Below are 14,796 nucleotides of genomic sequence, written 5' to 3'. Positions count from 1 at the left end.
GCTTTAATAAATATTAAAATTTACGTTTTTAACGGACAATTGAAGGCCTCTCTTTGCTGGGTTATGAAATATAGTTTCTTTGAATGAGTGTTGAGTATTGCAGGTAATAATAAAAATATGTTTTAATACTTTCTGTTATAATAATATTCCTTGCCACTTTTATCAGCAATTGATCTGAAGAATGAAAATAAGAATATCTGGCAAATGTTTCTATTGATTAGACAGCGAATTTGATTATAAGTTTTGTTATATTCGATAAACAACAAAAATTACTTGTAGACAATCAATGTATAATATACGCTAAGCATTTTGATAAGCATGATTGAACAGTTTCTTAAAAAAAAAGATAGAAACAGAACATTAGTCCAAAACGATATTTAGCTTCAATACGTAACCTGTGCAAATCTTGGCGTCCAATCCAGAATAAGTATATCAAAAATAGGATTGATATACACTCTACTGCTGTGCAAATCTTGACGTCCAATCCGGAATAAGTGCATTAAAAATAGGAATGATACAGCAAGACCCACTCTGCTGCTGTGCAAACAAAATTAACACATATATATAGAGAGATGGAAACGTATCTGCAGTTATTCTGATTTCGATCTGTCTTGAAGAATTAACAACATGAAGTGCTTACTTATCTTCGCAGCAATTGTTGCAATGGTATTCGCAGGTGAAGGGAACAGCAAATTGGAGAAATGTATCAAGAAAGGATGTGGTGAGAGTAACTCGTTATTGATTTCATTATATAACCTCCGTTGCATGCAATTGCGATGATGCAACGCTAGTCATGTTACGTTTACCCGATTCTCAGTAATTTCTTATCTCATATTAATTTTGGTTTTCTCCGTTTATATTTTATCTAAAATATGTAGTTCAAAATGTTGAATAATTGAAAACATTATCGAAAATTATAAAATTATGTTATTGTATCATTTGCTTTCGGCACTCTTCCGCTATTAAGACATCAGAAAAATCTTTACAAATCCGATTACCACAAAGGCTTCTGGTCCTGACGGAATCCCACCGGTTGTGATCAAGAAATGTACTTCTGAACTTATATTTATCATCTATCATATGTACACTGTATTATATACAGTTGGAATACACCCTACAGCATGCAAGCAAGTCCCTATCAGCCATTTCTAAAAAATGGGGAAAAAAACGACAACAGGCGGAAACATTCTATCTAATGACCTATTACTCTCTACTCACCGTTACCCACCAAGTAATGAAGTTCAATAGCAGTAAACGTCTTCGTCATATGAAGACCTGTCAGCTAACCAACAAAGACAAATCCATATTCCATCTATCTAGAACTATAGCAAATTTCCTGGTCTACATCACCCATCTCTAAGCACATGCCATGGAAAGGTTTGGAGAAATTAGAGCTGTTTCACTTGACATTTCCAATGCATTTAATCGAATGTGGTATTGAGGGCTCTCCTAAAATATCCATCTTAGGGTAATTGAATCTTCTGTGGTAATTGAATTGCCAGATTTTTCTCATGTGGTTCACTACGTGTAATGATGGAAGGTTGTCTCTTCGGATTGTCCTGTTAATCTAGATGTTCCTGCAAGGCTCTATTGTTCACAGTTTTCTACCGTGAACAATATCCTAATATATATCTAAATATATTCGGCATATATACCAAATATATTTAGGTATATATACCTAAATGATTTACTCTCACTGCCTATTTGCAGTTTTCTGAAGATAGGATCCTCCACTCATATCATACTCCAAATCTTGCAGCGCTAATTCTCAATGTTCAAGATCATTTTATGTAAATGTACTTAGAACTGATCTCGTTACTATCCTTCAATGGAACAACAACAATCTAATATCTCCCAAAACAAAGTTTCGTCTGTTTTCTTCAAGAAAACGTTAAATAAAATTTTCTTGCAAAAATATATTTAATTCTGCTCTACTTCACTTTAGCAATGAAGACAAGATATCTATTCTCAAGTTGACTCTTATGCCTGGTATTTCCTGACATAATTACTTATAAAGCATCTTATACTTCCAGATCACTTGGCATTCTTTTCCGCTCAATATGTTACTTATCTTCTCTCCAGTTGCTTACTCTCTTACAAATCTCAATTTCTCTCTGCCATGGATGAAAGATGTCGTCAACTAATTGAAATTGGTTGATGACATCTTTCTCTCATACACTCATTACCTACTGTCTCATAGGTCAGTTACCGCTTTGTGCCTCCTCTATGAATATTGAGATCCATGACTACTGTTCAGCAGAACTAGTATCCATTATGACTCCTCCATTTCTGCGAAATCTAACACAATAACACAAATGCATTGTTTTTATTTAAATTATTACATGTCTTATTTCTGACAGTAAATCTAATATAAAATTCTTAATATGCTAAACAATTAACACACGTCTGAATTATCGAATAATTAAAGAAATATTCTTCTTCGTCTTCTTTTCCGTCTAAGACGGAAAAGAAGACGAAGAAGAATATTTCTTTAATTATTCGATAATTCAGACGTGTGTTAATTAAAGAAATATTCTTCTTCGCTTCTTTTCCGTCTAAGACGGTTTACGTCCTCCCTTCAGCAAGATCTTCTCGTCTTCTCTATTCCTTGCTGTTCGAAAAAGTTCCATATATGTTCTGCATCCCAATATGTTCTTTGTTAATTTCCGTCAGGTAATTCGTGGTCTTCCGGGTCTTCTTTTTTCAGTTGGAAAAGTATTGATTAGGACGTTAGGAAGTCTGTCTGCGTCCATGCGCATAGTGTGGCCAAACCATCTCAGTTGTTGTTTTCTTTTTTTTTTTCTGTTATTCTCTTTTTATACAATAATTCTTGTCTGACTGTGCTGTTTGTTTTCTTTTCTATCCAACTTGTTCTGTTTATTTTTCTTAAGTAGTATAACTTAAATGTAAATAAAATTATTTACATGCATTCACTGAATTAAATGTCAGACTTTTTCATTAAATAGTCTATTTATATTTATTTATATACCTGCTTTTAAGTGTTTCAATTTAAAATTGCAGCTTTGATTGGTGTAAAAATAATGTACTAATTTCTTCCTGATTTTTTTTTCATATCAATATATAGAACCGAAAAACCTTGAAAAGATTAAGGAGTGCTCAACAGAATTTCCAGAGGAGGTAACTGATAAGGCTTTAGTGTGTGTGTGTGTGTGTGTGTGTGTGTGTGTGTGTGTGTGTGCGTGTGTGTGCGCGTGCGTGCCATTTAATTTTTTTATCAATTTTTTCCTCAATTCATATAGAACGGTCGGATTTTAGAAATAACGGATTTCTTTTAAGTTACATTTTTATAAATTCGTTATATTTATGATCTGTTCTAAATATCTGATTTTTTAAGCAATCGGAAGCCATTGAAATCTCTAAGGAAATATCTAAACATGCCATGATATGATGGTACCTCATTGTGTAGAGTTTTAGTTGTCCAGCATCGCCTCAGGAACAATTACAGTAGATTAGGTTTCATTCGCTTAAGCACACGTTCCATTACAATATAGAATTAATAGCCAGAGAACAACAACAAATAATTATGAAGACAGCATCTTGTCTTTTAATGTGAGATAGTTGTAATCACAAAAACGACCTCTCGAAAAATCTGAATTCCTAATTTATTCGCAGGCATCGTGAAGAGATAAGATACGGTAAAATAAAACGGGAACTAATAGAATCTCCCTTATTCTGGTGGAATCTGAGAGAATATTATTTCCATGGATTTTAACTCATATTCCTATTCATTTGAAAACTGCAAAGAGTTGATAGGACTTGAAGTATGCAAAGGGAAGTAGTTCAGACTTTGACTACAACTGCAAAGACGCCGATGACAGTTTTAACTAAGGACATTTGCATACTGGTTTAAATCCCAAAGGAAATCCCAGAGAGTTCTTTCGTTATGTGGTAAGTACGATGAAAAATTACTATTAACCTTAATAAGTGATGATGGTCACGAGGTGATAGAAGCAGATAAAATAGTAGAGTTGTATGCAGATGCTCCTTGTAACGCATTATTAGATTTTAACGAAGCCTCTCAAAAGTTTTCTCATGAATGTGAGGAAGTCCTATATTTTCTTCTATGCTGGTTCTTGAATCTGTATCCTTTCCATTTAAGTTTTGATGCTTAAAAATTGTGTAGAAGTTCGGTAAAACTGCCAGTTGAACCAACGTAAATACGCAGTGTGTTATGTCTGTTAAATGCGTAGGATCCTCTGGCTTGTTTTTCAGAATGAAAATCCGGAGTTCTGGGAGCATAAACTCTGCCGCCCTCGTTTGAGTCCAGTCCGTCCTTCGTACCATGCTAAATTAGATCTCCGGATAGCATATATTATATATGTGACGAAACAATGTTTTCCCATCTTCTTTTCCAGTCAGTCTCGTAGATTAGTCTTTAGGGAACAAAATATTGCAAATGTCGTTTTCGACGTCATGGGTTCTGGCGCCCTATCAAGTCAGTCAGCTCAGATTTTATAACTAGTAAGAGACATGGACGGAAGTTTTTCAATGCCTTTATATTCAAGTCTTCGATCATTTTTTATTACAATATTAATGAGAGGATTGGTGATCATATCATAATGCTATTAATACTTGGAATACCAATTAACCAGCAAGAAGAGGTGGATACAAATATTGAACTTTTGTTCATTATGCGCGGCCATTACAAAAGATCATTAGGTAACAAAGTCGTTCTTCTTCTCGTATAACCGGAAAGTATTTGTTTGTTCGATGGAAAGAAGAGTGATAATTTTGCTAATATACTTTATCAAGCTAACTAGTTTAACTGCAATTGCTTCTTTAATCAAGTCCGATAAAATGTCTTTTATTTGAATGCATGCTTTTCTTTTCAGTTAAAGAATGAACTTGCAAAATGTTCGCTGAATTCCACCAGTGCAAGCAAGGAAGAAATGTTAGACATGATTTGTAACGATTTGAAATTCCGCGAACGGGTAAGTGAGAAATATTCTTCTGCAATACACTTTAACCTTCATATTAAAAGTACGAAAGTATAATCGGGACATATTCAACTTAACGTGGATTCGTAATCACCTGCGGAGAAAGAATTATTTTTTTTTATTTTTCATTATAGCAGAGCGCCAGTGTAGCAAATAGTAAAACAGACTTGTGGTTAATCTCCGTACACACACAGTGTAAACAGATGTATCATCCAACTTTTTATTAAAAGTTTAATATTTGTTGGCAATAAATTATTTCTTGAAAATTACACTTGTTTTTTGTTCTACTTAATATATTGATTTCTTGTTCTCCTGGTAGGGTGGCTCTCTGCCTTGTCGAAGTGGGTTCTCCGGAAACTTCTACAAGGTGCGCCTCTCAGGTGGAGGATGACGGTAATCTTAAAAGGGTTGCTTCGAGTAAAAAATCAGAAGTCATGGACTAATTGGATGAAGGGATATTCTACTAATTATGTGCAAAGTGCCTCTGTAACTCCCCACTTTTTATTGCAATCATTTCACTCTAAAATCCTAATATGGTTGTGCCTTATAATGAATCTCATGGTACATCAGCTGTCACACAGAATAATCAGAGCAGCGTTCAAGGCTTAGGCAGAGGATCCTTTTCGAAGTATGCTCTCCAACAAAAGCCAGTGTTAGTGTGAATGAGGAATACAAAAGAGACGGAAGTAACCTTAGAGATGCACTTTATGTAGACGCATGGAATGTAAGGAAGGTACAGATGGGTACTCTTGGCATGCCTGTAGGGAGATGAAAAGGTATAGATTTCATATCCTAGGAAATACAGATTCCAGAAGGTTCATTCTGATGATGGGACAGTGGGCTAGTTGTTTATTCAGTAGGTGATTTTAAGAATCATTGGACAGCTGTCATACAGAGAAAAGATTATAATACCGTTAATGATAGGGTAATTTTTATTAGACTTAAGCCTTATCATACCAAGGTGTCAATCGTGGTTATCCTTGCACTTACACAATACAGACCTGAAGAAGAAAAGGGAACTGTTATGAAAATTTGTAGTCTGTGTTCGACTTCCTTACGATGAAGAATTGTTTTTTCAACTTAGGGGACTTTAATGCAAAAATAAAGAGAATATGATATTCAGGCATGAATGTGGAAGGTTTGTCGGCGAGAACTTAATATCCGTGGAGAAAGACTGTTTGAAATTTCCAATACCATGGTATTCGCTTTTATCAATACTTGCTTCCATAAACACCCACGATGCACTTATACTTTCATATCAAAAACTGAGAAGTCTGGGCACCACATCGATTACATTCTTGTTCCGCAATAGTGGAAGGGAATGATTTTTGATGTGCATAATTCTCCTGGAGCAGATTGGGATACATACCATCAACTATTAAAAGCCAAAGTCAGACTGAGACTCCAAAATTTTCCAAGTCAGACCCGCCAACTAGACTGGATGTCAAAGTTATTCCTAGTGGATTTATAGAAGAAACATCAACATGGTTAGATGTTTTTGGAGACAAGTGAGCAGAACTAATCTAAAATGCACTGGGAAGGAGTCAAGGTTATAATACAGGATAGATCCAAGAAGTATCTAGGCCCAGTAAGAAGACTAAGAGACCTATAGATCTTAGATTCAATACGGAATCTGTTCGAAATAAGGCAGTTAGAGAAACAAAGACACACATCAACTGAAGAATATGAAAAATCAGAGGAATCATCAGTGAGCACAAGGAAATTAATATGCTATGAAATATGAAGTTATAACGTTCCAGATGAGGAGGCACAGTTTTTAAATTATGTTTCGGTTAATCCGTGAACTTAACCACAAGTTAAAACCCAAGTTGAATTTTATCAAAGATGAGAATGGAGCAGTAACATCAGAAGAATTTAAAATCAAAAACAGATGGAAAGAGTACTGTGAGAAACTGTACAGCAGAGAGAATAATGCAAATTTAGGGAAGCTCTCTTACGAAGAGAATTTATTCAGAACTACCTTCATTTAGGCATGAAGTTGAAAGAGCAGTTAAGGGGATTAAAACAACAAGGCTATAGGCAGATGGAATTCGGGTAGGTTAGGCACACATGGAGTAGAGGAATAGGAGTTTCATAGATAATTACAACGATATGAGTGACTGGATCATGGCCTAGAAACTGAAAGAAGACGGTATTCATAACACTGTACAAGAGGGAGTTATGAAAAATTGCAAAAAATACAAGTATTAGCTTAATCTCACATTCACTCAAGAATTTATTAAAGTTCGCTCTAAAGTGGATGTTGGGTTGCATGAGAACAAGCAGATTTTAGAAAAGGCAAGGGTATCGGATCAAATCCTTACCTTAGACAGATAATTATGAAGTATAAAGCGTTTCCGGCATATAACTGTGATCAGCTTGCGAAACTGTGGCGGATAATTAAAATAATCCGAAATAAGAATTGGTTTTACTTGGTGAAAGGCAAGCATGTCTACTTTCTCCCCGCCTGTTGAGTATCTGTGCTGAGCTCATCATGCGTGTAGCACTCGATGGAATGAGCTTAAGGCAGAAATTAGGGAAGGTGGCAAATGGTTCAACATTCTGAGGTAATCTTATGATAGAATACTCCTTTGTAATGAGGAGGAAGAACTAGGACAAATCTTTGACAGAATGAATGAGATCAGTATAAAGTATTTAGTAAAAAATGAAATAGCTAAACATTAATATAAATTCTAAAAAGAGCCCTTAGCAGCTAGTGTAAAATAAGAGAAACGATCAGTGTTTTCCTAACTAAAAGAAGAGAAATTATATATAATTAAAAGTTTGGAATGATCAACTCATTTAAAAACGTACTACCTTCCATTAAGGAGGTAAACAGATCATTCGATATACTTAATTTAGGGTAACAGGGCAACATTTCACAAAGCGTCTTATAAAAATCACCTTTTGTGAAGGATTCTTATCATATGAAATCTCTTTTATCTGCTTAAGAAAACGTTGACCTTTTTCGCTATCTCATTACTAATGTGCGTTTTGAATTTTCTGTTATTATTTAATTGCTGTTTCATTTTTGTATTGAAACATAGTCGAAACTTTTGTGATTATCATTTTGCATTCGGGTTTTATTTATTTATTTATTTATTTGGTATTTTATTCTTAAAATAAGACATCGTCTGTCTCTCATACCCCCTTCCCTTCTATTCTCATAATTCACGTGTATTATAGAATGTGGCATCGCTTATATCAAGGAAAACATCACTCTTTTCAGCCTACAGTGATACTTTTATTTTATTTCAGTTGCATGAATGTGGTAAGAAGACATTTCATGCTGACAAACAAGTACGTATCTTTTACAAGAATTTTGTATCTGTTCAGTTGCAAATATAAACTTAATATACATTACTCAATTCCGCGCTTTTCGAAATTATTATTATTAAGCATATTGATAATGCCACCTAAAGCATCAGAGCCTAACAATAATTATAATTTAAAAATATTAATAATAATAATAATAACACTAATAATAATGGGCATTGATTGTTGGAATATTTACTTATATCATATATTTATAAATAGTTGGGCGCTGATATTAGTCGTAAAACGATTATGAGACGTAGTAATTCAACTGACTTCAAAAACTAGAGATAGCTTCTCTGAAGACAGGGAGGTGGGAAAAATATAACTTATGATTTTTACATAATAATATTAATAGACTTTTAAATTAATTAATAAAAGTTATATTACAATTAAAATTTTTTTTTTTTAATTTATTGCTAAAAATATTTTATTGATTTCTAAAATATTTATACATACAATAAACATCTTGTGTGACATTGCACCTTATAATTTTACAGAGTTCAGCACTAAGTGCTGAACTCTGTAATTCCTACATTGGATTTCAATTAAAAATTTTAATAATACTTTTTTGCCTTTATATTATGTATTTACAACACATTACAACAACGGTTTACCTCTTTCAAAACTTCTTGCAGAGAGCTGTTGTAGGTCGTGTTATACGATATGTGTCTCTATTGTTTCGATAGGAGTTGTTGAAGTAATTCCTTGTTAATATCATGTAGTGTTTCAGGTTTTCATTGCTCAGAATTCTGTGTATCGCCATGTGCTTGTCGGATATTGGTTGTTGCGTTTAAGGTGTCCAGATCACTGTTGACACGATTTTCCTGTGTAGTGTTTCTAATTTTGTTAGGTGGATGTTAGATGTATTTGCATAGACTGTTATTTGTCCATTTAAGGTGGGAATCGATATGGAGACAGAGGTATTTTGCGTGTGTTACAGGTTTGATTTTGGAACATTTTCAGGTATTGTTGTTGTTAATGCAGCGGTATGTGTGACAATGTATCGATAGCGATGCAGGGCGTATGATTCTTGGGTTGTGTATGATCAACATCTGTGTTTTGGTTCCGTTGATTAGAATTGCGTTTTGGGGAAGTATTTGTGATTTCGTTTAGGTCTTGTTGTGCTTTGCAGAGAGCTATGTTAATGTCTGTGTGGATTGCTAGTAGTGCAGTATCATCTGCGTATTGAAATATTTGACTTCTTATGGATATGTTATGAACATCGTTAATGTATATGTTGAATAGAGTGGGTGATAATATGGCACTTTGAGGTACACTGTGTTTTACTTGTATACTCCGACTCTGACATGTACCTATTTTTGTTACTTGCGTTCTGTTTGAGAGATAGTTCTTGAATCATGTATGCAGTGTTCCTCTTATATCTATTGAGTATAGTTTGGTGAGTAGTATGTCATGTTCAAGTGTGTCAAATTCTTTGGTTAGGTCCAGCAGTATAAGGACGGAAGGCGTACTTGTTTGTGTCGAGAGCTTTGTTTATTGTGTTTGTTTATTATTTATAACAAGGTGACGGCTGAACTGGATAAGGGAAATGGGTTTACAGTGATAGTGCTGGACCTGGCAAAGGCGTTTGACAGGATACCACATGGAATACTAATCCGTAAACTACAACATATGGGAATGGATATAGGGTTGGTGAGATGGATAGGTGGTTTGTTGATGGAGAGATATCAAAGAGTAGTTTATTCAGGAGTAGAGTCCAAAAGACGGCCTGTGACTAGTGGTGTGCCGCAGGGTTCTGTTCTTGGACCACTGCTGTTTAATCTGTTCATTAACGATATAGGGAAGGATCTAAGTGGAACAATTCATTTGTTCGCTGATGATGCAAAGTTGGGTACGGCAATAGTGAATGCAGAAGATGTCAAAGTCTTGCAGGATGACTTAGATAGATTGAAGTTCTGGGCTAAGGAGAATGGATGTCAATTTAATGTGACAAAATGAGGTTATGCATTTTGGGGTGAAAAGATTAGCAGCAGTATACCACATTGGTGGAACTGTACTCCAAGAGATTGATGAGGCCAGGGACTTGGGAGTGTTGGTGGATAGGGAGATGAAGTTTAGGGGGCACATTGCAAAAGTAGCTAAATAAGCTCATCAACTCACTTGGTTGTTGAAAAATACCTTGACGAGCAGAGACAAGCAAGTTATTGTACCTCTGTACCGAGCCTTGATAAGACCTCATCTCGACTACTGTGCCCAGATTTGGTCACCTCGGTTCCTTCTTGATGGGGAGGAGGTGGAGAGGATCCAGAGGCGAGTGACTAAGATGATAACAGGTCTATGGAATGAACCATATGAGAACAGGTTGAAGATTTGTGGGTTGCAGAAACTAGTTGATAGGCGGAGGAGGGAAGATATGATTGAGACATTCAAATTGCTAAAGGGATTCTATAGGATTAATTCAGAGGATATTTTTGAGATCAGGACTGGTTGTTGGAGAACTAAGGGACAACTATGGAAGCTGGGCAAGAGTGTGGTTAGCAGGGGTGTTAGAGCTGGTTTCTTTACTTTTAGAGTGGTAAATGAGTGGAATAAGCTGCCAGAGTCTGATGTGGGTGCTATGAAGGTGAACGAGTTCAAGACAAGGTATGATAGATACTGTGAGAATGTAATCGCATAGTTGTGTGGACATGATGTTTAGGTCCTCCCTCGATGAGTCTAAGGACTCCTGGAGTCGCCCGAAATAATAATAATAATAATAATAATAATAATAATAATAATAATAATAATAATAATAATAATAATAATAATAATAATAATAATTGTGTCGGTGATGTCTTTTAATAAAGTAATGGTGCTTTTTGTATTCTGAAAGCCGTATTGGTTGAGATGATATTGTACTTCTGTAAATAGTTCTGTAGTCTGGTGCGTGTGTTATTTTTTCTAGAATGTTTGAAAAGACTGGTAGTGTAGGTATTGGTCTGTAGTTCTGAGTATCGTTTCTTTTGCCGTGTTTGTATATTGGCGTAATTACTGCAGATTTTAGTTGTTGTGGAATAATGCCTGTGTCGAATATTATGTTCACGAGTTTCAAAAGTATTGGATTTATTTGTTCAAAGTGTGTTATAAGGTCTGCGAGTCTTATTTTGTCTATTCCTCGAGTGGTCCTTGGTTTTTGTTGTAGGATTGCTTCTTTCAGTTCCTGTTTTGTTATGGGTAGAAAATACATCGTTTGTTGTTGACTTTGTGTGGGTAGTTTTTTTTTTGATCGTTGGTAGTTTGTCTTCTTTGAGTTGTGTGATGTTATTTGTTAAAGCATGGTTGAATGAATCTGCTAGGTGCTCTTCGTTTGTGTCCTGACCGAAGCGTTTTGCAATAAAATCTTGTGCTGAAGTTTTCTTTTTTCAGGTTACTAATTCGTTGAGCGTAGCCCATGTTTGCTTAATGTTGTCGTTATATTGCATGAATTTTTGGAAGTAGTATCGTCTTTTTGCCCTACGAATTTTTGTTGTAGTTTATTTCTTGTGCTTTTGTATAAGGTTTGTAAATGTGTGTTACTGAGTGACGTTTTAAGTTTTTTCCATAGATTTTCTTTTACAGTAATACTATTTAGTATGTCGTCATTTATCCATGGATTGTTGTCTGTTTGTCGCCTCGTTTGTGTCGGTTTTGTTGCTTTTTTGTATATTTCTGTGAACTTTAGTTGAAAATTCTCCTATAATTTTACAGGATCGTTTATTTTAAGTAGGGAATTCCAGTCTGTATTTTTTTACTTGGTTATCGACAATGTTCTTTAGTATGATCCAGTTTTGTCGACTTTTGTGGTGGTTGGAGTGGTGGAGGTAGGAAACGTAATAAAACGAAGTTGAGACAAAGTAGTGATCGTCAATTTTTACGTTAATTACTGATAATGTATATGTATGGATGGGAGCCCGTCGGTTGATATGCTCAATGCATGATTGTGTTAGTGAGTTATTGAGTATTTCCTCTCTTGTTGGGGAGTTCATGGTAGGGTTTATGTTGTATTGACTTAGTATATCAAGATATGTGTTAATGGTTGAAGAAGCGTGGTCAAGAGTATTTATGTTAATGTCTCTTATTAGGATGAGCCTGTGTGTTGCACGCGGTTCGATGCCGCTTAGCCATATTTCTAACTCGTGAAGAAAACTGAGTGGATTATTATCTGGGGGTCTGTATATTGTGTTTACTGTGTATTTGATATTATTGTGGCTATTTGTGAGTTCCAAAATTAGTGTTTCCGCATGTTCGAAGTGAGTTTGTTTTTCTGTCACATTTTATTTTTCTTTGATAAATGCCACAATGCCACCTCCTCTTTTGTTTGGTCTGCATAAGTTGTAGGTTTGATAATTATTTATATTGTATGCGTAAATTTCTGTGTCGTTTATTGTAACTTCGGTCAGTATTAGCACATCTATGTTTACCATGGTATAATTGAGCCGTGTTATCAATGTAAGCCAGTGGTTTTTTATACTTCTTATGTTTGTGTGTATGATAGGGAAGTTGGTGTTGGTGGAAATGTTGTCTGACCATTTCTTCAGAGTCAAAGACCTTGAAGTTTATATTGTTCTGACTGGATATGTTCGCTTATGTTTGAGATCTCCATTATATAGTTTTTAAATGAGTTCTAATCTTATTCTTAAGGATGTGAAAAGTTAGTGTTTTTATAATAATAATAATAATAATAATAATAATAATAATAATAATAATAATAATAATAATAATTGATATTAAGAAATTAAAATTACATAGTATACTGCACATTGCACACAAATAACAAGATAATTCTCTCTCTCTCTTTTCAGGAAAACCGGAAGGCCACTGAGCCATTTATGGTGAGTGATTTTTAAAAGAATTTAATCAATTTTCAGAAATATTCATGATCGATGTGATTTTCATACTTTGATAACAAAACAACTTTTAAGCACTTTCAAGCATTTCATGATATATTGCCACTAATACACTCACACTTAGTTATTAAATACTACGTGTGTGGTGTGGATTAACTACTTTATTATAATAATATTCCTTTAATATTAAGGACGATGTTATTAAATACTTAAATCGTCAACGATTAAAGATGTTTCAAGATGAAAATTTTGAATTTAATTGTTTATTAATATTTTACTTTAATTTATTAATATATACTTTTACTTTCATTAGAAGTGCATCAGACCATACATTAAAGAAGAAAGTTCTTAAAACTGCGAAGGCAGTCAATGTGTTGATAAAGTTAGCAGCGGATCAGGATAATTGTGCTTATTTAAGAATAAATCCAATGTATTATCTTAATCGCATGTGAAAAGTGATTAATAAATATTGCATAATAGCCAATGTGTTTTCAATTTTGTAATGTCCACACACCATTTCCATCCAAGAAAACAGAGGAAATTATATAATATCAGAAATAATAGGTCCTTAAAAAGCAACTGAATGGTTTAGTGTACTTATACGCAACAGAAAACTTTTTCATGATTCAAATGTTTTTTTTTTGAAAAAAGAAACTAACAAAATAGGAAACAAAAATTTTATAAGGTACTGAAATGGAATTACAAAATCATACCGTACTATCAGCAAGAAAAGTACATGTTATACATTACACATAACGTCACCTGAATTTTCTGCAGATTTGCAGATCAAATTTGTGAAAGCAATTATTGTTCAATTTAGGTAAATAGTCTTGAAGACTTGAAATTATTTGACAGGAGATATCACATCAGGATAACAAGAGGAACGAAGCTTAAGGCTTAAGACCTCTTTATTGAATATGAGGTATAATATTAAGTTTTTAGTTACATTTTCGGAAAATATTAATAAGAATGAAGATATGAAACACTTCTCCGCATGTAATTTAACATCAAACTATTATCAAACAACAACAATAGGCGATTTATTCCTCAGTTTAAGATTTTTTGTATAGATCATAAAGGATGGCTAATGTGAAAAGTTGTTTCTTAGACAGGCACCTTATTATATGCTTTTTTGGAGTATAATATAGTCGAAATACTATCATATATTAGACTCTATTCATTTCTTGACTATCTGTCGTAAGATAAAAATATTTTGAGTTTGTGTCTATCTGGAGTGACGTAGCGGTTAACAGAATGAAATATATGGTGAGATGTTCCTACACACCTGGCGACTCGGTTATAGGGGGACAAAAATGCATCGCCAATTGAGCTTTATGGGTACCAAACGAATTATCATTATGGATGACTTTAATTTTCCAAATATTGATTGGGTAGAAGAGAATTCTCATGATAAGAAAAATATGAATTAATTAAATCGTTGCGACACAACTTTCTGAAGACAGCATGTGTAAGAAGGAACTCCAGGTCAAAGAGTGTTGGATTTATAGGAGAAAACTATCTTTGGTTCCATTGTATCAGTTACTGAATGGGAGAAATATCAGTAATGCATGGGAATCTTTGAAAAAGTACTTAAATGGGGCGGTATCTGAATGATTTCCCTAACGTACGAAGAATAAATAGGTTTGGAGTAAAATGGATATGCAACTTTATTAAGCCAGAGATCGGATCCACAA

The 14,796-nt window shown here is 34.2% G+C and overlaps 1 long non-coding RNA gene across 1 annotated transcript; it reads left to right on the top strand.

Moving 5' to 3' along the window:
- The first annotated feature begins 2,987 nt into the window (after window positions 1-2,987).
- On the top strand, window positions 2,988-13,087 carry LOC150109255 (uncharacterized). The gene is made up of 4 exons (XR_016549638.1): window positions 2,988-3,138; window positions 4,854-4,952; window positions 8,217-8,258; window positions 13,058-13,087. It is a non-coding gene; the product is annotated as an uncharacterized LOC150109255 (long non-coding RNA).
- Window positions 13,088-14,796: the final 1,709 nt, after the last annotated feature.

Source organism: Typopeltis vanoorti, chromosome 2 (genome assembly GCF_054136105.1).
Source record: "Typopeltis vanoorti isolate ZY-2024b chromosome 2, IOZ_Tvanoo_1.0, whole genome shotgun sequence".
Classification (NCBI taxonomy): domain Eukaryota; kingdom Metazoa; phylum Arthropoda; class Arachnida; order Uropygi; family Thelyphonidae; genus Typopeltis; species Typopeltis vanoorti.
The sequence above is the reverse complement of the archived record's forward strand: the minus strand, read 5'-3'. Positions and strand labels throughout refer to the sequence as shown.